Here is a 27,642-nt window from a genome sequence, read left to right as displayed (position 1 = left end):
CTTAAGCAGACTTTAATATATGTAAATAATATGCAACCAAACACTACAATATTAATAAAAGAAATTAAAAATATAATGATCTTTCCTGTCCATCCTGTAAATAGACTACTAAACCATTCACTCCAATCATCATTCCAGTTTTTTCTAGTATGTTGAGACACCTGTGCAATCACGTCTAAATGTGCTTTTACAGATTCTGTTTTGTCAGGAATAAATGTACATTGTTCTCCTATTAAAGCACATCTCAAACCCCCCACTCTCTTTACCCCTGGCTAACCTCTCCCCTCCTAACCCTCTAACCTCTCCTCTCCTATCCCCACTTTTAACTATTAATTTGTTTCTCATAACATTACATTATGTACTCTTTTCTCTTTAACTAAACTGTCATTCCATTGATTGTTACTAGATTGCAGATTGAACCATATTGTTTTTGTATTGTATTTTTATACTATGTATGTTCTCTTTGAAAAATGTATCTAATAAACCTTCTGTGGAGCTTTTCTCCTCGGGCCTCCACTGAAAATGGGCTCCCCAGCCCAGTGGACCTGCCCGGTCACCAAACTGAATAAATAAATAAATAAATGTACCCCCTTGGGATGCTAGTATATAATCTAATGCCATTCGATTTTGTAAAACCATAGTTCATATAGTTGTCATTTTGACAGTAATTTCAAGGACTGCATTGAAAGTGGCATTTGCCAGTACCTCAACTAGTTTGGATAGTTTTCTCAGCTCTCAGATGGCTTTTGCAGCCCCATACCAAGGGAAAATACCTGCTCCAGAGATTACATCTCCTAAATCCATATCTTTTAATTTAATATAATCAAGATTTTGATGATAGATACGTGATGTATCTAAGGTGTCTACTGGATTTTCTTGAGTTTCAATCACAGGTAATATATCCCTTTTCTTTTTTGCATTTCTAATGCTTCCTTTTGGTATTCTTTTACATGATGCATTGCTGGTACTACTAACCCTATATAACAGGTGCCATCCCATCCCTTTGGTAACCATTTATAAACATATTTGCCCCAGATGTAATATAACCATCTGACAGAGAAACACTGCTATTTACTATCCTGACATTTACTTGCCCCATAGTAGGAGTTTTAACATATACAACTGTAAAGTTTTTATGTGTTTTACTTCGCCAACATGTAATATTGGTTTTACACTCATTTTATCACTTTGTGAAAAATGAAACACTGCTTTGTCACTTAATATTAACTGACCCTTAATTGGTATTAAAATAGGAAAACCATGAAAAAATACTCCACGTACTGGTATGTGGTCGTGAAAGTTTATCATTTCAATTGTTTGAATACAATTACTATTACCCACTGGAACATTTCCATTTTGTTGAAAACATGATTCCCTGCATTATAGCAGATAACTGTACTCTTGTTTTACATAGCTGTACATTTATGATTTGATCTCCTGTCTCATTTATTAATACCCTCCAACTACTAAGGGAATTTAGTGGAATAAGTATTAAACTACATGCCCATCAATTAGAAACATTCATGCTTTTTGCATACCAACATTGTCTTGCCAAAAAAGTATTAAAAGATGGTGACCAGTCTTGTTCACTTTTCCACATTTCTTTACTTTCTTTTTTATGTAACTTTATGGTTTCATTAACAGGTTGTAAATACAATTTAATGCCAAGCAATACAATGATAATTAGTATGACAATTATTATTGCTTTAAAAAAAATCCTTTAAATAAAATGCCCATAGTCGATTGATTTTTTTCTTTGGTCATCCGAAACTGGATTTCCAAAAGGATGCACTTTAAACCATGTCAATTTCATTATGTTTTTTTTTCTGTTGGATACATACAAGAGAATACACTAAATCAGATTTACATTGCTTACTGTTTTTAATCATTTTTAGTTGATCTTTATGTACCAACATTGTTTTGTTTTTCTTTTTTCCTTTGATTTTGTACACTAATGGTCCAATTTGTTCCGCTACTTCAAAAGGACCTTACCAATTGCTAGCCCATGGTTCTTCCGTTTGGAATGTTTTTACCAGCACTTTTTTTCTGCAGGGAAGGTTTTCTTCAGCTGGTAATACTGGCACCTTTTTCCATAGATGGAATGCCTGTTCCCTTGCATTATAGTCACATATGGTAGTAAGTTGTTTTAGCCATTCCTGATGTTTGCTGATTTCTAGCATGGGCCTACCATTAGGTATATCTGGGTCAAATGGTAATTGTATGGGCATTTTGCAGCCTGTCATTATTTCATATGGGGAAATACCTGTTTTGCTGTTTGGTGTTGCTCAAAAACCCATTAAAATACCAGGCAGATGATGTATCCACGTATTGCCTTTTTCTAAGCATGCCTTTTTTAGACGTTCTTTTAACGTCTGATTCATATGTTCTACAATGCCATTATATTGTGGATGGTATGGTACATGAAACCTTTGTTGTATGCCTAACAAATTACACATTTGTTTAATGAGATTACTAACAAACTGTGGGCCATTGTCTGATGCTATGACCCGTGGCCATCCCCAATGGCAAAATATATTTTTCCATAAAGCCTCTGCAGTTGCTTTTGCCATTATTTTGTTGGTAGGAATTGCTTCTACCCATTTTGAGAAAACATCCACTACTACCAGTAGGTATCTATAACCTCCCTTTGCTGTTGGCAAAGGACCTGCATAATCTATTTGAACTGCATACCATGGTTCATCTGCTGGCTGCACCCGATGTAACTGAGGCCTTTTGTTTTTAGCATTTACCTGCAGACAGATTAAACATTCCTCTACAATTAGCTTGCAGACCTTTTTTAAACTTGGGTTCCAATACTTTTCTTTTACAACTGCCCATAGCTTATCATCTCCTACATATCCCAGTATTTGGTGATTTAACTTGACCAACTGGTGTGTCAACTGAAATGGTACATATGGTAACTGTAACCCCTTGGAAGTAGTGTATTCATAGTACTCCTTAGGTGGTATACCTGCTAGTTTGCACTGATCAGTTTCTTCTTTTAAGCCCTGTTGTGTTTGTATATTTACAAGGTATTTTTCTACTGACTATGCGTCTAACTCTTTTTAAGACACAAACTTCTACAATGGAATATTCATATTCTGGAAGTTCTTTTCCATTTTGTGCTGCTTGTTTTGTTAAAGTATCAGCTAACGCATTTAACCTGTAAGTTTCACTGGTTGGATTTTGATGTGCTTTTACTTTCAAAATGCTATACTGCCCCTGTTGATTTGATATTGTTATAACTTTATATATACCTTTTAATACTTCAGCATGCCATAATGGTTTACCTGCACTATCTATAAATCCTTGCCTTACCCAGGTTTCCATATGCAGTCTTAAAGTCTTTACTACATAAGCACTATCTGAAAAGATGTTAACAGGGTTGTAATACTTTAGCACATATAGTACTGCCTCCAGTTCAGCTCTTTGAGCTGACATTTGTCCTGATAACTTGATTAGTTCGGGAGAACCCAGTTGTGGATTCTCTGGAACTATGGCAAATCCTGTCCAGTATCTGCCTTTATCCCAATATCGTGCTCCATCCACAAAGATGGATGGCTTAAAATGATCAAAATCAGATGCCAAAAACTGCACATCAGATGACATTATCTGTTCTAAACAGTTATGCTGTTTTCCTTCATATCCTATATGATTGGTCAAATAATATTTGTCCCCTGTCTGTACAGTGACAGTTTTCATTCCAAAAAATGTCATCCATTTTGCAAAAACTGCCAATACCATCTATAATTTTATTCATTTCAAAATTATCTAGCAGAGCCTTTACTGCTTGATGTGGTGTTTGCACTATAATGTTGGAAAATACAGTTAGGTACTCAGTTTGTTTAATACCCCACTAAATGGCTAATAATTGCTGTATACATGGGTGATAGCCCAGTTCTACTGGTGTCATCTTCCTACTACCAAAAGTGATTGGACATAATGTTTTTTCCATTCTATTGTTGCTACTGTGGCCATTCCTGTAGTAATACCGCAGACAGTGTCTTTTTCCATGCTGCTGCTTGCAGTACAAATGGTAACTTTGGTGTGGGTGCTATTAATTCTGTAGCTTATGCTAATTTTTCTTTTATTTGTGAAAATGCCTCCTCTTCATGTGGTCCCCACTCTAAAAAGATGGAGTTCTTTTGTTCCTGTAACATTTTGTATAAGGGTGCAGCCACAGTTGCATAATCCTCTACAAATTCCCTGTTGTAATTCATGATTCCCATGAATTTATGTAGGTCTGCTATAGTCAGTGTTTTTTCCATTTGTAAAATCCCTTGCACGCGCATAGGGCAAGGAGACCTTCCTGTTGGTTTTATAATAGTACCTAAAAACTTGACTTCTTGTGACATAAACTGATTTTTTTTTCAGTTTTAACCTTAAACCCTGCCTATTCTAGAGGATGAAAAACTCTTTTAAGAAGCCGTACATGCTCTTCTACTGTCTCTGACTGAATCAAAATGTCATCAATGTAATGTAACACTGAATCATCCTTTTCCAAATGTTGTAAAATGGATCCTGCTGTCTGATGAAAAATAACTTGACTATTTTAAAATCCTTGTGGTAACCTTGTCATGACACATTGCTGGTTTTTAAATGTAAAGGCAAATCTTGGCCAATCTTTTTTTCTACGTGGTACTTCAAAAAAGCCATTTGCTAAATCTATTACTGTAAACCACTTACTTTGTGGCTTAATATGTGCAGCCAACTCTGGGACTTCTGGAATCAAATGTGGTCTAGGAGTAGTATATTGATTAACCTTCCGTAAATCAATAACAAGATGATAACTACCATCTTTTTTCTTGACTGGCCAGATTGGTGAATTTGTAGGACTGTTGCCTTTTTGTATAATCCCTTCCTTTTCCCATTCTGCAATGCATTTTTTCCATATGTTCTTCTGCCTCCCTAGGAATAGGATATTGTTTTTGAAAAGGTGGTATATAGTCTTGATCATTTCCTACCCTTACTGGGCTTTGTAGTTTCCCACAATCACTGGGACCCTTGGGCCACAGATCTGGGAATTACTGTTGTAAATACTTCCACACATCCTCACTGTCTGTATTCACATATCCTGTAGGTTTGTCAAGTTTTTCAGGTATAGAGATTGCATAGCAACCTGTACTTTGCTCTCCCTCTCCTTTTTGCTTGTCTGCTATCCACAGGATTCCATTAGGTAGATCAATTACTATGCCCAAAGGGCCTAAAATGCCCATAGCAATAATGGTATTTGAGCAAGATGGGTGTATTAAAAATGCACCCTTCCATGTCTGTCCCTCTTGACTAAACTTTATGTCCACATTTTGGCTACTCACTGCATAGCATCTTGTGCCATTAAATGCTGAAATGCAAACCTTTTTTATAGGATTCACAGGTAACTGTCTGTGACAGGTACTGATGCTCCTGTGTCTAAGAAGACATTCTTCCATAGTGACCCCTCTACCCAGATATCAATAAGTGGGGTCCATCTTGACCCTTTTTAAAAGTGGTCAGGAAAGATACCAGAGTAGGGGGGCACATCCCTATTGTAAGGAGATCCACTCATCCTCTCCTTTATTGTCAAATGTGATATGACATACCTCATGTTTTTGCTTGTCATCTTCTTCTGTGTCTGAGTGATCTACATATTTAGGCTTTTCAATCTCTTTTTTTAATTGTTGCCTAGGTATTCCCTCTGCCTGTTCTATCAAATGTTTTGGATTTACAGGCAAAACTGCTTGAAAATCTACAGGGCATACTTTCCCTTTTTCTGTATACTGATGGACCTTATTGTTATGTTTACCAACATTGTAAGGTTTTTGTACATAATCCTGTTTTTCTGACTTTTCTTGTAAATTTTTTGGCTCTGTTTTTGAAAACACCCGCTGTTCTTTCTTTTTACACCAGGCTTTGTAATGATCACCTTTTGCTTAACATGTCCTTTTTTTTTTTTTTTTTACAAAAGAAGCATGTTGGTGCCTTTTGTTCATTACCTGTGCCTGATCCTGGTGCTATAGATATAAAGGCAGGACCTGATGGTGCAGATGCAGTTCTTTCTGCTGGTGGTTGGTCACACCACCGTTGCCTTCCCCTGTTTTTTACTTTACTAATTATCTCAAATGGCTCACTATCATCTTCAATTGCAAAGATATGATATGACTATAATGTTCTATCATCGGCCATAGTCCGTCCCCTCATTCATTTTTGTACCAAATCAGTGAGGGTATCAGAATTTTCTTCATAGTTACATTTAATATCCCCTGGGACCCCTTTGACTTGCTTTAAAAAGCAATGTATTAGCTGTTTTTGTATTTCTCTTTTTACCATGTCTCTGTCTGATTTTTGATATATGATTTAAAAGGCAAGCTTAAAATGTTCACATTGTTCCATTAATTTATCTGTAATAGTAATTTCGAAATTATCTAATAACTTAGCTGTGAGCGGCTGCCTTTGTGTAAATGCCATTAAAATGGCTGTCATATGTCCTACTTTAGTGTTTAACTGAGAAGCATCTTGCTTTAACCGAATGAAAGTTTTAAAACATTTGGGTATGAAAATCCAGAAACATCTGAGTAATGCATCTGTCCACATACCAGATCCTGCTGTATATGCCACCCATTCTTCAAATGCAAGCATGTTATAAAATATGCCTTTTTTATCATTCCACTGTGGTAAACTCTGTAATAACCTAGACTGTGTATATAAATCTGTAGTGGTTCCCTGTCCCTGTTCTACAATTTGGACTGGTTTTGTATTTTTTAAATCTTCCTTAAGCTGGGATATCAAGACAGTATTTTGTAGGTTAGTCTCTTTTAATTCATCTAATTCTTCTGCCTTTTCCTTCAAATGCTGTTTAAGGTCTGTCATTTCTGGCTGTAATTATTTAAGGGATGTATGATACCTGTTATTAGATTCCTCTGTTGACTGCAGGGCTACTATGCACTTTTTTAAGAGATCTTGGATGTCATTCCTGAACTTTTTAAACTCACCCTGTTTGTCTTTTAAGAATTTATTAAATTCTTCTGTCAGTGTATCATAAGCCTTGTTCCTGTCCTCATCTGTATGTGTAGTCGTGGCATCATTCCACGCTTGTACATAATTTTTAAAGGGTGTCACAAGATCTACAGGGGATTCTGTCAATAACAGATGTGGCTGTTGTAATTCAGAAATTAATGTACTAACAGGACATAACTGCTTTACATCTGGATATAATGAAAACACTTTACCTTTAGTTAATTCTTCATCATGAAAAGGTCTATTTTTCACAGTCTTTTTTTAGCAATATCATGCAATACTTTTTTATGGCATGGCACACAAAATGTAGTTTCTGTTGACTCACACAATAAACATTTACTATGATATACTTCATTTTTCTGTTGCAAATACCAATCAAATGTTACAATCAATTTACATTATGCCTGTATGTTAACTTGCCCTAATGAGGTTTTACATTTGCTAATGTGCTGTGTATACCAACATTGCAACTTATTCCAGATTGTATCTGGTTGTTCTGCTACATTAAGAGTAAAGCTTGGCTTACATTTGCTGGAATTCTGTCAAATAGCATCCATACTAAACATGTGACATAGATACAAGTCTTACCAGTTAGCAAAAAACAGGTGATCAGGCTGTTGTTGCTGATGGCTGGACATTTTTCAGAGTCACTCAAGAAGCTGGGGAAACACAACAGGCAGCAAACTGCTGAGTAAGTAGATGTCCACCTTTTCTTGAAGAATTAATGGCACTGTGACTTTCCTGAACTTCAGGCTCAATCTGGATTCAGACATCTGAAAAACTTTACTACTGCAAGCTGCAAAAACTGGAATACTTCTGTTTAGGATTTACACATATGTACAAATGTTAGTTACTGCAATTTGACTGAAGTGACCCTCTGCAGGGCTTACCACTCCCTCTGTGTTCAAATGCAGGCTAGCTGGCCATTAAAAAATTAATGATAGGGTGCTAAAGTCTGAGTGCTTTTACTGTGATGCTTACTGTGATGGCTCCAAAGTCTTCTTAAGACACTCAGTCTTGCTGGCTGGGTTTTGCTGAAATCAAAGTCTGGTTATAGTTGCATTCACAGTCTGTTGCATACAGAAACTTGCAAAATATACACTGATGAGAGAATATACTTTGTAGCACCAAACTCAGAGCAGTAACAAATACCTTTTTATGAGAAACCACATATACTACTGTAGCAGCTTTAGGTACTGTTCTACTTTACTTCTTGAACATGGATGATGTGAGAGATACAATATTACCTCTGAACAAGTGTGTGTTCCTACACAGATATCTCTAACAAAACTGAATTAAAACAGATCTTATATACAGTTCTAGTCACTCACACACATATAGATTTCCTCTTGGTATTCTATTTTGGAGAATTGCTCGTCCTGTAGAAACAATGCTGATTGTTGCAGATGCTGACTTGATGATATTATTTTAAGCTTCCTTGCTTAACAATGTCACATTTTTGCTCTTTGTATGAGAACATCTGTTCTTGTGTATGCAGAAAAATATGTTTTCATCCTGTACTGGTATTGTTTTTTAAGGAAACACATTGTAGTAAAACACAAACAAATGCTGACTTGATCATTCAAACTTCCTTGCTTAACAAAGATGCAGATTGTTTCCCTGTTTGTCCAGCCTTTATTGAACCAGATTAGCTTTTTTTCCTGACAATGTGCAAACATACATCCTGTTTTTACATTTTTGCTCTTTACTGACAATGTAATGCATACATAAGATGTCAGTTTTTACATTTTTGCTGATTCTGTAAGAAAACATGTCCATTAAGCAAGTTCCTTATTTTTCAAGCCACAGTCATTTAGCATGGATGCTAATCACATATTGCTAAACTCTATTTCTACATTTAAGCAAGCTTTATTTTAGACCTTATTTATGCTACATATTTGTAGCAGAATTACTTTCAACCTTAATATTTTGTTGAGCATACTATAACAGGTCCCATTGTTCCTCCATCTGGACAACCTTGGACCAGATTTCTTGCAGTAAGAGGTTGGTAGGTATGATTCTGAGGTATGACTTCACTACATGTTATGAGCAATATATATATATATATATATATATATATATATATATATATATATATATATATATATATATATTTGTTTTTCTATATCTGTATAGTTTCTCTCTCTCTCTCTCTCTATATATATATATATATATATATATATATATATATATATATATTATATATATGTATATCTGTATATTATATATGTATATCACTATTTATATTATGTATATATCTGTATATATATATATATATATATATATATACATCCCCATACATATATACATGTGTATATGTATAAATACAAAACCTGAATGATTCTGCAGAATCTTTTCCTTACTGTTGAATGAGCATATGTTTGAAAAATCATCAGTGATCCTTACAGTTCAAATGGTGTTGTGGTACATTGCTGTGACTATGGTTTACAGGGCCCTGGATTCAAGACCTGGCAGGGCTAGTAATTTTGTTGCTTTTACTCCTGCTTATACCTACACTGATTCTTTAAAAGAAAAGAGAAAGAGGTGAGAGGAAAATGGTGGAAAAAGGGCACACAGGGAGAGGAACACTATGACAGATAGCTATGAATGTGCAGGACAGGTGTACAGAAAGTCCATATCTGTCCATTTCTTATACAGCAACAGCTGTGCATTTGTACAGAATTTGGAGGTGAATTTGGACACTCAAACCCCAGAAGGAGGGGTGAGGACAACAGAAATGTGTTGTTAAACCTGCTGAGTATTGCTAACCATTGCTCACAGTTCCTTCTCATAATATACCACACTAATGACTTCATTTAGTAAGTGTATATGATTTCCATTACATGACATGGCTGTATGTGCTTTCATTACAGTTGCAAGGGTGTAACTATACTGTATGGGACATGTGTATACGTGGGTGTTTTCACATGCTATATGCACTCACACATACATGTTACATCAGCTACACTACACTGGGTGGCAAAATAGCTTACCACATATTTTAATATGAACACATCACTTTTAACACTGCTTTCCCTTGTAAATTTGGATTACCTGTTGTATTACCATGTATGCCTGCATGCAAAGCTGGGACTCTGACCACTACACTATATTGGTTTGAGGATTTGAGATGTATTTTTTTTCTTGCCTATTGGATATTAATATTATATTACTATATTAAAGGGAAAGTATTGAGGTTTTTGGCCATGTCATTGAGGACTGCTGTCATTACATGATGGCATACATTTCAGTTTCAGACTTGTATCCTTGTGAACATTAATGCTAATGCATAACCTGTTTTCTATCAACTTTCTGTCCTCTGGGCAGATGGGATGACACCAGTGCTCAGGATATGGTTGACAACACTGCAGAATGGGTCTGAGAGCCCATGCTTATGTTCATGTTGGATGCAGCCAGGAATGGTATCAGGCCTATGGAGAACTCTATGTGTTGTCTTTGAGAGAGCATTACAGACCTGCTTTCTGATCATGAGGGGAGGGGGGCAGATGCTGTACATGCACATGTGTACCTATGGGGACAGGGGGGTAATGTTTACACATCACCTGTCTGCAGCCGGTTGCCTATATCCATGGCATATGTGTATGTAGTGTTATTGACCACCACTACAGAGCAGATATGTGTGTTCCCTCTGGAATTGCAGACACATGTCTGGAAGGCCTAGTGATTGGCCTTGATGGATGTCTCCATTTTGCACTCATAGACAGCCTTAGTGTACATCACCTGTGACCTTATTTGCTTGTGCAGAACAAGGTGGCATTGCTTCCAATGAGGCACCTGTTCCTTCGTGGCCCATCCTGTGATTATTTCCACCTATGATGGTAGTTGTGCATTGCTGCTGTCCAACACAGGCATTCAGCCTACCTTGAGGGGGTTAATGTTGTCCTGTCAGGTATTGCTGAGGCCATAAATCTATGTAGGTGCCCACATAGTATTGTGGTGTAGGCCTGGACACTGCTGCTAGTTCCAACAAATGGGATGCCCCTCATGCGGGCCTTGCCCATTTTCCTTGCCTGTGCAGTGGACATTATGGAGGTGTGGGGGCTACAGCTTCACAGACAGTAGGTGGAAATACCTTACAGGACAGGACATGTAGAGACAGCTCAACAGCATGGGGGACAAAGCTCCAGAATTGGGTACAGATTGTATGTCATTAGTGCTGATATAGACATGGAGGGTTGTTAGATTGACACAGTTCATCTGGACATGCATTTACTGGGTGACTTGACATCTGACAGTGATATGCCTCTTACATACCTCTCAACTGGCATGTTGTCCACTGACTGGACAGATGTTTGCCTGTTATGCTTGGTCTGTTCCTCAAACAGCATCTGTTTTTGTGGATTTGGTATGATAATGTGAGGATTGTAGTTAGTAACTGTTGACATCCATTGGTGTTACAGACATCATATCTTTCAGGGATGTTATATTACAACAACACATACAACACCAGCTACTGTTTCACTTTGTAACACTATTATGTGTGATATGCCCCTCTTTCCAGCCCCCTGCCCCACAAGTACATCATGCTTTGTCCAGATGTCCTGCACTATGAGGTGCAGAGGTATGGTATATCATTAATTAGCAACTGCACTCCAATCATCATGCCAATGACCTGGCAGACTCTTGGCCATGGTATGCAGTGGTGGCCAGGATTAGGGTTCCACACCCTGGTAATTCTGTGTCAATCTGTACATATGACAGTTATGTATGTCTGACCATTGAGAACAGACTGGCAAGATTGTGTAGCAGTGTTGTGTGTAGATGTTTGTTGGGTTGGGTAGGGAGAGTAGCAGATGTGAGTGTCATACATCCTTTACCTATCTGACTCTGCATGCTGGTACAGCTGCTGGTGGTCTATCAGGTCTGTATGCTTGCAGGGGCTGACTGTGCAATGCCCTGTAACACCTCAGGATTCCTAGTACACTGTAAATTGGGCCAGTATATGTCAGTATAGTGTGTGAATGGCAGTTAGGATATATTTGTTCAGTCGTTCTACTGTAGAGTTCATTTTGGGTACTGGTATGTTGCTGTGACTGTGGTGCACATGTTTTTGTGTTGACATTTTTGCACCACTCTCTGCTTGTCACTACAGTTCAATCCCTGTAGTGCATGCTATATTTGAATATACATGGGTAATTGCCCAGGGGTGATATGGGGGAGTGTCATGTTGGTCTTACTGCGCTTCATAGGGTGCTGGGTGACATGTTTGGCAGCTGTCAGGTGATTTTCATTCTGTTACATCACTACGGTGATACCTCTACACTGTCCAGAGGCCTAGAAACTGTCCAGATGTGTGGCTCATATGTTTGGTCTGTTTCCCAGACAGTTGTTGTCCTTAGCTAATTAGTAGGATACTCTGGGGAATGCAGTCAGTAAATGCTAACATCCATTGGTGTTACTGACTTCATATCCCTCAGAAAAGATATGTTACAACAAAGCCAGTTGTGACACATGTGCATAGGCCCAGTAATCAAGGAGCCTCAATCCTCACCACTAACACCAGTGAGGGGCATCCATATAGGGAAAGGATAATAAATACACACACAGTAAAGTACAATTTCTCTTAAGAGCAAACAGAGATCACAGTCAGTCTGGGGCTGCTTTCTCCCTTTCTCTCCAGGTCCCCAATAAGACTCCCCACTGGCATAGCTGTAGGGTCCAGATCTCAGCCTAGTGGGCAAACTAAAACCTCCAGCACCCTCTTTGTCCAACCAGTGCTTTGTGTCCCTGCCCAAGTAGCTGACACATGCACATTTTGAGATAAGAATTATATACAACCACACAGAAACTCCTGGGGAAGGCTGGCACAGGTTCTCCAGCTGTGCCGCATTTCTGCCCAGTCTAAAAGGTAGTACCAGCTTCTACCACCCACTAATATCAGCTACTCAAAGGCCCTTCTGAAAGGGTGTCCAATTATTACTGTGCAATATTATTATCCAAATGGTAAGTGTGACTGAATAGTCAAGGCTTATTAGAGTGACTTGGTACAGTATCACTATATAGATGCAATGTACTCTACAGCTTAAATTAACTCTACATAAACCAGCCACAGTTGAATGGTCTAAAAATATTTAATAATAAATAATAAAAACACAAGACAATACTTCTTACTACACAGTGCTCGTCAAGAGTTCAAAGATCACAAAGAAATACTTAAAATAATATGGTAGAAAAGTTCTGACATCACAGAAAACAAGCTAGTCTAATCTTCCTATTTCCTAGCTATATCTAAGAGAAAACACAGTTCTAAATAACTTACATATAGAAACAGGCACTGCTGATGATGTTGGATGTTCTCAAGACAAAATGCTCAGAGCTCTCTGATTCTCTCGCTTTAAACTGATAACACAGAGCTGCTTCACATGACATCATCCTTCAGACTTCTCTGGTGTTCCCAGGCTAACAGAAACTACATTTACATTCTTTACACCTGGTCAGAAACCACAGCAATAAAGGACATTTATACATGCAAATTCTAGTCATTAACTCTGGTCTTAAAACAATAGGCAGGATACCTCCCTCTAGACATATCAGCTCCGAATTTTGACATCAAAGACAGTCATAAAATGCTTGACTTAGCTTTCTTACTGCAGAGTGCACTGTTGTTATATTTCTGCAGTTCAGTATCCAATGCAGTCTTTTCACATTTAAGAAAACAAGCCTGTGGCTTTCATTAATATTTACAAATGACCGAATTATCTACAAAAGTCTATCTGGCTAGGCTGGCAGCCCTCACCTATTTTCACACCGGTAACACCAGCAACTGTCTACATTTATGACAGCAATATGTCAAATACAAACCTGTGTTTGTGCCTCTGTCCCCCAATTATGTCAGGCTTTGTCCAGATGTCATGCACTAAGAGGCGGGTTCCTATTAGATGACTGAAGATGCATTCTATCAAATGCATCTTGGTTGAACTTAAAACAATGAAAAGGCAAAATAGTGAAGCAACTTTTAAACAAATTCTTTCCCAGGGAAAGAATTTGCTTGCCTGCTTCCATTACTTTGCTGTTTTCAGCACTGTAGTGCGATCTCGGAGTTGGTATATTTAAGTAGGGGAGTGTGGGGGTGAAGCCCCCGACTTTATGTATTCTTTCAATTTTTTTTCTTTTTTTTTTGGAATAGCTGTTCTGAGCTTTTGAGATTGTAAGCTTTTGCTTACATGGGGTCAGTTATTCATTGTTAACTTTTTTAAGCATTCGATGATATAATATAGACCCCTAAAAGGCTTAGAGGTATGTAATAGCAGTATTTATTGCATTCATTCCTGCTACCATCCCAGTGATGTCATAGACCCCAGACATCTAACAAGGAAGTGGCTATAGATATGAGTCCTATGCCTGTATATTCTGTGGGAAACTGTACATTTGAGAGGTCTGTGTATGCCTGCCCATTGTTAAAAGACTGTCAATATTGTGTAGTAGTGTAGTGTGTACATGTTATTTGGGCTGTGTAGGGAAGGGGTATATGTGAATGTCATGGGCCCTTTCTATCTGATTTTGCATGCTGCTCCAGTTTCTGGTTCCCTATCACCTGTATATGTTTGTACATGCAGACTGTGACATGTCCCGTAACAGCTCAGAATTCCCACTACACTGTGACTTGGGACAGTATATGTAGGGGTAATGTGTGAGTGGCAAATGGGATTTTGTTGCTCACACAGTCATTATACTGTAGTGTTCAGCTTGCTTACTGGTATGCCGCTGTGACTGTGGTGTAATTGTTTGGGGGTATGCACTTTCACACCAGTGTCTGTTTTCCACTAGTGTTACATCCCTGTAATGCCTGTTATATTTTCTAATGCATGTGTACAGCCCCAGAGCTGGACTTGGGTAGTGTTATGTCAGTCTGGTTGTAGATTGGACATTGCTCAGTAGTTTCCCTAATGTGTTATGTCCACATATTCATAGGATGTCCAGTTGTCTGGCCGATATATTTGGTCTGGTCTCCATGACTGTTATGTATGCATGACACATCAATGGGATGATGTTGGGACTGAGGTCAGTAACTAATGAGAAGCAATTGAGTCCTGTAATTGTGATATTTCAGTCGATATATGTTAGGACATACACTGTTACTACATGAACTTTCTCAGCTTATCTACTGATGTATTTTGGACATGTCCCTATTTTCAGGCCTTTGTCCCCCCACTTTGTCTGGCTTGGTTCAGATTCGTTGCACTAAGGGGTTCTGAGCATAACTCTCCACTGCCAGAATTTTCACAGAATGTCCAGATGTTTGGACCATACTTTTGTTCAGTTCCACAATGTATTTTTATTTGTCTGGTAAATCACTGTGATGATCCAAGGATAAATGACATGAAATTTCAGTTTTTGTTCTCATATCATTCAGTAATTGTCTACTGAAACACACACTGTTGCTGTAACACGTCTTCATGTGTAACAGCGATTTTTGAGATATGTCCATATATGTGGCTCATCCCCCCCTTTTACAGCCTTTGTACAAGTTCCTTGCAGTAACTGGTTGAGAGGGATGGTTCTGAGGTATAACTGCGCTGCATGTTTTACACACACACACACACACACACACACACACACACACACACACACACACACACACACACACACACACACACACACACACACACACACACACACACACACACACACACACACACACACACACACACACACACACACACACACACACACACACACACACACACATATATTTTTTATTTCCTTCCATTATATTTTTATATATGTATATCTATATTATTACTCCACTCTTTCATATATATGTTTCATCAGACATATATATATATATATATATATATATGCGTGTGTGTGTGTGTGTGTATGTCTATATACAACACACAAAAGGTTCCACAAAGCTTTCTCCCTAATGTTGTATGCCTCTATTGCATGATGTGTTTGAAAAAGCAACATTAATTCCTACAGCTCATACGGTGTAGTGGTACATAGTGTTCAGAGTCATGAGTCCAACACTTTGGACTGCTGTTTTTTTATTAATGTTAAATGACCTGAATGCAGGACATGTTTGTTAAAGCACTACAAATCCTCACAGCTTAGTGGTATTATGCTGTGATTGTAGAGGACAGCATCCTGGGTTTGGGACTTGACAGTGCTGACTATTTTGTTGATGGACAGAACAAGGTCTGATGGATACAGACTGATTAAGGCACATTGCAGCATATTATACTTATAATGTTATATTTAAGCAATAACCCACAGCTGGGTGTGGGTAATGCTGTATTTACCCATGGTTGGTGTGGTTTGGTCATGATGGCGAAGCCCAGGTGACCAAACTAAGCCAACCGTGGGTAGATCCAGCATTGCTCACATCCAGCCATGGGTTATTGCTATTATACAATGACATTATTTAAGAAAAACAATACTTACCTTCTTTAAATAATGTCATTGTATAATGCCTCCGTGCTGCTCTTCCATGGTTTTCCATTATCCTTGGGCATTTCTGATGTACTGTGGATGCGTAAGGGACATGTTCCCATGCTTATGCAGTACATCAGTGCTGTGCAGAGGTAGCAACGAAGATAAGAAGATCTCCATTGCTTTTTTTAACATATCTTGGTATGTTATATGAGTTGAAGAACTCATATAACATAGTGAGATATATTAAAAAAAGCAACAGGGATCTTCCTTTCTCTGTTGAAAGGAAGATCTCCATTGCATTTTTTTATGATATCTTGCTTTGTTCTTCAACTCGCAAAACATAGCTAGATATGTTAATAAAAGCAATGGAGATCTTTGTTTCTCCATTGCTATCTCTGCAGAAAAAAAAAAAAATCAAAGAACAGGAGATATACAAAAGGAAAAAGTCCGGGCAACCGGACCTTTTTCCATTAGTATACTCAGATTTACAACGGGCACTGAGGTTGGGCTGGCCAATAAGCATACTCGTTTTTGTATGTTAATGGTCAGTCATTGTATAATATAAAATAATATTTACATACACATTATAATTTTACGTTTACCTTCCATGACATCCCCCTATGTGCTTTCGTTACATTATATTCTTGTGTGACTATAATGTATGGGGGTTTCACATCTTTTCTACACTGACATCTCACTTTTGGAATCGCTACACTACCCTGGTTTACAAAAAAAGTTTACTAAAATAATTTAACAGTACTTTCACATGGGAAAATAAGTTATCAGTTTTGGGACTCCAACCATGAATACCTGCATGTAAAGCTACAACTCTAATCACTACACTATCTTGGCTTGGAAATTTCACCTATTTTCATTTAGCTCCTATGGGATGTTTAAGCTATGCTAAGGGGATGGCCATAATGTGCACACCCACTTAGCTACAATTAAACATTCCTTAGGGTATTAAAAATAAGTATATATTATTATTATATTTTAAGTTATATGGGTGCGTATTGTGGTGTTCTGACAACTACTTGGGACTGTATTCGTGAAATACTGGCATTCTTTGGGCTTTCAGGCTTCTATGTGTGTTTCATGCTGATGCGGACATGTTCTCTATCAACTTTGTGTGTTTGTGGGGCTGTACTTGTCCTTTTCAATTTTGGGGGGCTCTATCCCCTGTTATGTGTGCATTTGCACACATTTCCTGCTTTTGCAGGATGCAGAACTGCTGTACGGTGCTTTAGCAATACAGGGGATATGTCACAGAAGCTGTGATACACCCCCTGTATTGCTTTGCTCTTGCCGTTTTAATTTCTGTGTCCGCGGACACTGAAATAATCAATTTTACATTTCAGTGTCTGTGGACACTGAAATACTACTATAATATTAGAGCAAAGCTCTAATATTATGCCAGGACTTCTTAGAAAGTGCCGTACGGCACTTTTGAGTGCAGGGGGCATGTTTAGTGTCCGTGCACTGCTCTAACACACCCTCTGCACTCGTACATGGATCATGTCCATGTAGAGAATACACAGTGCTCATTCATAAATATGCAAGCCACCTGCTGTTCTTCATGGACATGGAACACTCCATGCAAGAGAGTGTTCCTGAATCCAAGGGTTGATCTTCCCATCATTGCCAATGTTATGTTAAAATGTTCACCGAATTTCTACAAAGTATACCTATGCCTGAACAATAGTTCCTGTCCTAGGTTCTATATTGCTGCCTAAAGTTTCTTTGTTTGTAGTCTCACTTTTTTGTCAAAAATCTTACATCTTCCAATATTATTAAATCATCATCACACTCACTACACCAGTTTAGGATGGCTATATTTCTACTTATAGTTTTGATACTATGTACCTTTACTGAAAGCAATCTAAAGTAGTCATTATGTCTGTGCTGTAGCTTACCAGAAATTGTGTAAATTTGAAGCATTTATATCATTTGCATTATCCATTTATCCATTTACTTTCTTTTTCTTTTTTACACTTATCCCATTAAATTTTCTTTTTCTGTCTGTTACTCTTTTGCCGATAGATTTTAACTTTTCACTATTTTCCAGTATATATCTTCCACATCACTTATTTCAGAACCTTCTTCTATATTATTTTCTTTCATTTTTCTCTTTATACTTGTCTTTCTTCCCTGCTTCCTCTTCATCTTTTATTGGAACTGTTTGTTCTGTTCTTTTACAGTCCTCACTTTTGTTTTCTTCTTCTTGATTCTTTTTCTCCAGATTACAACCCACACATAAATTACCAATTTTGTCACATTTACTACATTTAAATTCACATTTCTTTTGCATCATGTTCTGTTTCCCCACACATATATTTCCTCCTCTCATAGCTACTTATCAAATATTTTCTACAAAAAAAAATATTTCAGTTGTCCCCAATATTTTACAACACCTCTGTTACCCTCTACATTTATCATACTAGGGGTATGAACATTTTGTTCTTTCTCTGTTTTCAGTACAATGTGACAGTCACATCTTTAGTCTGTAAAGCTCTGTTATCATAGCATTTGCTAATGGCCATAACTTTTTTTATAAAGTTTGCTTAAATGTCTGTATAAAGTCTCTTTTTCAACTTCTGTTTGAAATTAAACATGTCTTTTCTTTTTTCCCTGTGAAATGCTTTACCCACAAAAGAATTCCATAGATTACAATTCTTTTTCTTCTCATACTCCCCCCCCCCAAAAAAAAAAAAAAAAAATCCTGTACAGAACCAGTCTCAAAATCACAGAGTCTCAAAGTCTCTTTATGAATAAGAAAAGCTCTTACTGCCTGAGCCTTCACTCCCAGTGGAACCGTGCAATTATCCCAAATGTCATACCTGGCCATTTTTTCTTCTTCTTTGTTCTGAATTCTCACCATAAATTTGCTGACATTTCCTTTCCTGTGTTCATCTCTTATCACTGTATGTGCAGTTTCTTTAACAGTCTTGGCAATAATTTCTTTGTCCAGCAGTCTTCTTTCAAAATAGTTTCCAATTCCTCCAGTTGAGTTTTGTTCATAAGTTCACCCAATGAAACATATTTTCCACTCCTTGGCTTGCTCTGCAACAACAATTTACCCAGAATATCATTTTGCAACTCACCCACCTGGAAGATTGTAGCAGCACATCCATCATTGTTTGGAATATTTGCTTCCGATGAAACAAACACTTTCTGCTGAAACAGCTCCTCAGAATCTTGAAGAGCTTCATACACTGGACTGGCATTTGCCTCTGTGCCATCTGCCATCTTGACTCTCCTTGAGTGCTGTTCTCTCAGCTGCCACTGGGCTGGGGACACAACAAGCATTCTCCGAATGATTAAGGATCCGTTCTTAACATTTACATGCTTATTTACACTTATACATACGTATATACACTATATACAATATATACAAATTATCTTTTACAGTTTTACAAAAGAATAAAGTAAAAACAATAATCATTTTTTTCTTTCTGACCCCCACTCCAACTTCCACAATAAAAACCTTCCCTGGGATTCATGATAGCTCTGTGCAAGAACAAGTCTATTCTTGCACAAAGTGGATTGTGCCCATTCAGCACAGCAGTGCACCTTGCATATTCATGAAGGCACACTGCTGTATATCCTGCATGGGCACGATCCGTGAATGAGTGCAGGGGGTGTGTCTGAGCATTGCTCTTACAGTAAACATGCCCCCTGCACTCAGAAAGTGCCATACAGCACTTTGAAAACAAAAACAGAGTCAGCGGACACTGTTAGCATACCTCCAACTGAAGAGATATCTGCAGAATGTCCAGATTTGTGCCTCATATATCAGGTGTGTTCCTCCTACTGTCTTGGCAAAGATCTGAAGCTCGAAGTCATTAAATAATGACAAGTATTTGAGTGTAAGACTCCACATCCTTCAAGTAAATCATGCTAATCCAAAACCTATTATTCATCAGTAGTATTTATAGGAACTCTACATTTGTCAATCAATATTTGCATTATGACAGTTTACATCCAAGTTATATGAAAAGGGGAGTGGTAAAGTGTCAGTTTATCCGTTTCAGCCGTCTGACCAGCAGTGACACCATTTATTTGAATGAAGCCCATAAACTTTTTGAATTTTTTTTTACAAAGGGGTTATTCGAAGTACTGCTTGTACAAAATAGTGGCTGAGGTTGTAGATTTGTGAGAACAAAAAGCTCGTCTGATTTTGAGACAAGGAGGTCTCGTCATAGCAGTAGGGAACAATGGTTCTCATATTTTTTTGGACTTCTCGGTGAGATCCACTAGTAGTTATAATTTGGCTTTTCCCATTCCTATTACTAATCAGATGGGTATCATTAAAGACATTATGGTTGACAACTGGAAGGTGGTATTAGGTAACTATGAACTTTTCAAGATATTAGGGAACAGACCTATTTTCACCTACAAAAAGGTGGTTAACATCAAGTCTATTTTGGAAAGGCCTTCAATTGACAAGGGAAGGAGTTCCAATTTAAAAACTGGCTCATACCTGTGTGGGTCATGTAGACAGTGTAGATTTATTTTGGGTACCTCGACGGTTTACTTTAAGCATATTAACAAGACAATATGGACTAAAGAACATTACACTTGCAACACCACCAATGTTGTATACTCATCTTTTTGTAATTCGTGTGACCATTTTTACATCGGCAAAACTATTAAGGCTTTAAATAAATGCATTTATGAACATGTTTTGGCTGTTTGTAAAAAAGATGTAACAAATGCTCTAGCCAGACATTCGACTGAGTGTTCCAATTTTAAGAAGTTTTCTTTTTTCATTTTGGAAAGAGTTAGTACTGATAAGTTCAGTGGTGATTATAAAGTACTGTTAGAAAGTCGTGAAACATTTTGGCAGATCTTATTGATGGCAGACCAGTCCCATGACTTAAATGAAATTATCAACATTAAGTGCTTTTTGGAAACACAAACAATATAATATCATACAGTTTTATAGAGATTTAAATGCATTTTTATTGTGCTTTTTAATTAATTGAAGCTAGTGATATATTGGACAATATTCATCATGTGACCTATTACGTTTGTATATATTTGTGTGGCTTTTTGTGGGTGTGTTTCTGAAGAAGTTTAATTTTAATTAAACTGAACGAAAACGCTAAGAAGATTGCATGTGTCCATTTCTTTCCACCACCTGTTGCAGTTTTGTTATTCAATTTTGGTATGTTTTGTGGAGTTCCTTAACTGTCATGATTATACCAATTCCCAGCCTCCTAAACATCACTCTACCTGACACTCTTATCACTCTACAAACACTCTTGGCATAATGCTCCTTTACTTTAACCCCTACCCCAGTTCCCCTCCCATACACACCATGGTAGAACTATTTGTACCTGACTCCAATACACACATTTGTACACCCCTTCTATCTGGTCTCTGGCACACACACAATATATCCATCTTTCTTCTGTTCAGCATATCAGCTAGCTCTGTTACCATACCAGTCATACTCACAACATTAACAGTTCCTACCCTCACTATCACATACCTAGCCTTTCTCTTCTCTGCCTGCCCTATGAGCATCAGACACCCTCCAGGGTATGTCTGTGAATGCAAAGGCTACTGCACTATCAAATGACATACATGTGTTACAGCAATATGAAGAAAGTGTCACTAATTGTGGCCCATAGCCCACCATGTATGTGCGGTGTCCTCTAGATGTCCTGCCCTAACAGGTTGACATGACTGACTGAGCAGCAAGACTGTAATTACAGCATGCCATACTGACATAGAGCAGAAATTAATAGCAGGTATTACCCGTGCATATGTATGTATGGGTAGGTGTACCTGGCTGCCTCATAACAACTGACATGGGATGCAAAATGTCAGGTAAATAAGCTGTACATGTTGTACACATGTGTAACCTTAGTTTCTGTGCATCCAACAGAGTTACACTTCTAGAGCTACTGGTTGTGTCATTGCCCTGACATAGACATGGGTAGTATAATAAGTATGAGTATCATGTTGAAACTGTAGTGGTGGCCAACTGTGTTATGACCTTGTGTCTATGCCTACTACAAGCAGATATATGACCACCCACATAGCTGTATGGTCTCAGCAATACCTTACTTGTAAAACCTGTTTCCACCAAAGTAGAGTAAACCCCTTTGCTGGACAGCAGCAGTGCACAAAGCACATAATGTGATGCTATATTGATTGTACAGGGCAAAGTAGGAGCAGGCACCAACTGGGCAGTATGTCAACCTTTGTCTGAATGAGCATATTAGGTCACGGGTGGAGTATTGTAAGGCTAACTATGAGTACAAATTGGACACATCCACTAAGGGCAATCAGAAGGCCATCTTCACATATTTCTGCAGTCCCAGAGGCACCAACCCAACTCACCCTGTAATGGTGGACAGTCACAGCACATACACACACACCATAGCTACAGCTAACCTGCTGCAGACAGGTTTAGGGCAAACATCACCCCCTGGATCACCATCAGTATGGGTGGATATGCACAGCACATGCACCCCTCCCCTCATCATCATGGATCAGGTGCAAACGGATTAGTGGCATTCCTATCTGCATCCTACATGAACCCAGGCATATGCTTCCAGCTCCATTACACACTGTATGCAAGCAAAGCCTGAGCAACATTGACATCCCATCTGCAAGAAACACAGCCACTGTCATCCCTCTACACAAATGTGAATGACGAATGGTGGTTTATGCAATGTACTGGTCCTCATTGGAGGAACATGACACATTAGGACCAGGAGTACAATGCATGTTCATACAGTGCTGCCAGGTACAGGGGTATGATGTGTTTGTAAGTGGTGGCTAATGATAGTCCATATTCATGTGCTGGCTCTGTAAAGAACTCTGGGCAATGTCTGAGGTCCTGTGATGTGTTTCCCTGTTTATGATTTCAGGTGCCATGCAGCAGCAACCACCTTACATTGATGCAGAGACAGTAGCCATTACAGAAGCTGTAATCTTAAACTATGCCATCCTTTCTGGCCATAGCCGGCAAAATCTGCAGGAGCAGGCTGCCCTGTGGGATGAGATCATCCACAGACTGAAAGTCTTAGGCCACCATGGACACACATATGATCAGGTCAGGCATAGAGCAACTGACCTGATATGTTGTGCCCGGCAAAGGGCTACCGCTGTAGAGAGGGACCATACTGCTACCAGTGGGGGGCCAGTCACACAGGCCCCACTTATGGCAACAGAGGAGCTCCTTGTCAACCTTGGAGTAGACCTCCCACAATCTCAAACACGGGAAACAACAGTCGTGAAGGTGGATGGCACCCAGGCAACAGGCGTGGAGTATCCAAGTAAGGATAAAGTGCATATCAATGTAATGAGGTAGCATTTAAACTGTTTTCTACAGAGTCTCTAGATGCATATGTCAGTGCAAAATGGATTAGTGGGTAGGGTGTAGTAATGCACACAAGTTCACATCTATGGTGAAGGACAGCAAATTGTGTAATATCATAGTGTGTACTGTACCTGTGTAGAAACGTAGCGTTCATCTTGTACCAATGCCTAATATGAATCCTCTGACAATATTTCTCCCTCACGACTACATAGGTCCCTCTGGTCTGCTCATGGGACAGCAGCCTGAACCCAGTAAGTATGGGGTTTTCTGTTGTGGCTCATTAGTACCCCAGGCATGCTAAAGTTAATGCATGTGACCATGCACCCTACTGTTACACTCAGCCATTTGGTGATATCTGCATGTTCACCTGTGGTGGTGTTTACTGCATTGCATCATGATGGTCATCACAGGGGCCTATTTGCAGGAAATGTCACATATCTGTAGCATACTTCACAACCTGTCATTACAGGACATCTAGACAAAGACTGACAAAATGGGGGACAAAGGCCCAAAACTAGGGTCATATTGCATAAATTAGTGGTATACAGTGCATATAAATGGTGTACACACTTGTTAGAATGCCAGGTATTTGTGATATACAAAAATGAGAGCACAGTAGATAAGTTCAAAATAGTCACCCTTTCATGTGACCTATAACCTGTACAATTCAATTGTAAAGCAAACAAACCTGTTAGGAGAAGAATAATGACACATAACAATAGTACAACAACCTAGATGAATATGTGTGCACAGGCTGAAGCTAGTACTGTGTTGAGGCAGCTTTCAATATAACTACAGCAGTACCTCTTATTGGGTACACAACAGGTATCAATTACAAAGACTCTGATTATCAGCAAATAATGATCAGCTGTCCTACCAGGATTATCTTAACATATACCCAGTTGCCTGCTACAGCAACAGCCATGGTTCACATAGAGCTGACAAAGCTGCTAAGGGACCCCATGTTTGAGGTGCATCAGCCTGGAGAAGGGTACCAAAACATTTCCACAGCATTGCACATACCATGGAACACAGTGCAGACAGTTATCAAAAGGTGGTGAAAATATGGGGCTACAGTGACATTGCAAAGAAGTGGACATCCCACCAAAGTCTATGAGAATACAAGACCAAAACTGGCCAGGGAGGCTGCCAGGAGCCCTACAGCAACAGTGAAGGAGTAGCAGGAATCTCTGACAATTACTGGGTGTGTACTACATGTCACAACAATCTTCCATGGTGTCCATATGTTCTGCTTATAGGGTAGGGTTGGAAGATGGCAGATGTTCCTCACACCAAACAATATCCAGGCCTGGTGAAAGTCTGAAAACAATACAGCAGGTATCAAAAAAGCAAGTGGGAAAATGTGTTATGATACTATGGGACCATGGTTGAACTCTTTGGCCACAATTCTGACAGGTGTGTTTGGCACAATAACACCACTGCACATCACCACAACACCACCACCCCAACAGTGAAGCATGGTGATGGCAGTGTCCTGCTTTGGGGTTGCTGTTCACAAGCTGGAACTGAGGCTGTAGCCAAGTTAGAGGGGATTATGAATCGTTCCAAACACCTGTCCCTTGTGGCACCAAAATGTTTTGGTGTCTGCCACATAGCTGTGGATGGTGAGGAATTCTACCTTTCCACACAACAATGGCCCAGACCATACATCCAAATCAACAAAAGGATGGCTTCATCAGAACACATGCAACATTTTGCACTGGCGGAGTTAGAGCCCATACCTACGTGCAATAGTATATATGCAGGGTGACCTCAAGAGGGCAGTGCACAGGGGATACCTTTGCAATCTTACATAGTTGGAGGTGTTTTGCAAGGGAGTGTGCAAACATTGGCAAGTCAAGATGTGCCATGCTGATAGACACCTTCTCAAGAGGACTGCATGCTGTGATTAAATCAAAAGATGCTTTAAAAGAGTATTACTTTAAGGGTGTGCACACTCATGCAACCAGCCTATTGTACCTATTTCAGTTATCAGATCTTACCTGTAACTGATGTGTATGTTCTTCAGTTGGACTGCACAGGTTATATGTCATATGAAATGATTGCAATGTTATGACCTGATTTCTGAGGTCTCATGTGATATATCAGGAAAATCTGGCATGTTAACAGGTGTGTGTACACTTATTATATCCACTGTAAGCTTAGGAAGTTGTTTGAGTAACCAGCTTTGTTTTAACATACATGTACTGCAGGTTATGCAGTCTGCACCTCAAATTAGGACATTACTTAGTGGCACCAATCCACAGGCCAACCCAGTAATGTATCAGGCAAACACAGGAGTTATGAGGAACAGACCAAACATATGAGCCACACATGTAGACATTCAGCAAAACCCTGTACAGTTGGAGGTATGCTCTGTAGGAGTTGCCACAGTGCTATGCAGGTGAACAGCAATAATTAACATGGGTACAGTGTGTGCTAGGTGAAGGGCCATCACCTGCTAACACTACTCATGTAACCCAGAGGTGTATATTAGTAGTAACAGTAACTGGAAAGGGCTGCACTGCATGATGCTGTGGGTCCATCCAGAATGTGTATTTTATTGTCTGTGTGTCATGAATGCCCCCAGTTAGCTAATGTGAGGTCTGTGTAATGCCTTTGAGGCACCTCACCTGTATGTCTGTGTGTGTGTGTGTGTGTGTGTGTGTGTGTGTGTGTGTGTGTGTGTGTGTGTGTGTGTGTGTGTGTGTGTGTGTGTGTGTGTGTGTGTGTGTGTGTACCAGCAAACCTTATAGTGCTGGTAGTAATTTACATATGTTGTTTTTCCATCACAGGTGGACATGGTGGCTGTGGTCTCTCCCACTCTGATACTGATGTTAGTGTCTCTGCAGGCCCTGACCATGATGATACTCATATTGAGGCACAGGTGGGGTTGTCAGGGGCATATTCAGTGCCATCAGTTGGCATCCCACTGTTGTCAATCCCATCCCCACACACAGTCACAATGCCCACACATACCCCATCACCAGTGGCCACAGATAATGTACAGTTGGTGAGTGGTGGCATGGAACAGGCTACTGTGGTGATTATGGCAAGTGAGGATGCAGACACTAGCCATAGCCAGAGTGCTGGTGAGGTCCCACACAGGCAGATGGGCAGGGATGCTTGGAGGAGTATTGCAGCCCATCATGCCCCTGTTGCAAGTGCCATAGCAGCAGTCACCAGATGCATGTTTTGGGCCATCATGGGGGCACAGGCACATAATGAGCGCAATATCAGACATATATGCAGGGTCATGGATGAGCACGTCCCTGGTGTCCGTGGTGATATGAACTCACTGCAGCCATCTGTGAGCATACTGGGATCATGGATAGATGGTGCAGGGAGACCTTGGCACTCCTCAACCGTGGAATATCTGTGCCTGAGCATTTGGTAGACACTGGCCAGCAGCCACATGGCTGTAGGGCAGCACCACAATCAGCTAATGGTCTACATGGCCATGCACCATCACCTTCCCATGCTGCTAGTACCACCAGCACTACTGAAGGGGGTGTGCTGTCCATGCCACGATGCAGCAGGCCATGGGCATGTGATCTTGGCTGGTCCCAACAAGGATGTGGATCCAGCAGGCAGCAGTCACCATCGGGGAGTAGTACTGCATCTGGACTCACCCCTACTGGTGCCGGTGATACCTTCAGTAGGCACAGTTCCCATGCCCATGGCCAGAGATGGTGAACTGTACACCCTGCCATGTACAGCCCACTTCTGTTCAAAATACCTCTGTGTAGGGCACGCACATGGAGTGACTGTGTGCATACAAACACACACATCACCATCAGACAAGTCACCTCCTCACACACACACACACACCACCTGTGCACAGCCCATTTAATGAACAGCCCCAAACACACACACATGATGTCAACCTTATGGTACAGCCTAGGCTTCTGGCAGAC

The sequence above is a fragment of the Protopterus annectens genome, chromosome 3.part0 (genome assembly GCF_019279795.1).
Source record: "Protopterus annectens isolate FY-2018-M chromosome 3.part0, PAN1.0, whole genome shotgun sequence".
NCBI classification, from domain to species: Eukaryota; Metazoa; Chordata; order Ceratodontiformes; family Protopteridae; genus Protopterus; species Protopterus annectens.
This window is presented reverse-complemented; position numbering follows the sequence as displayed.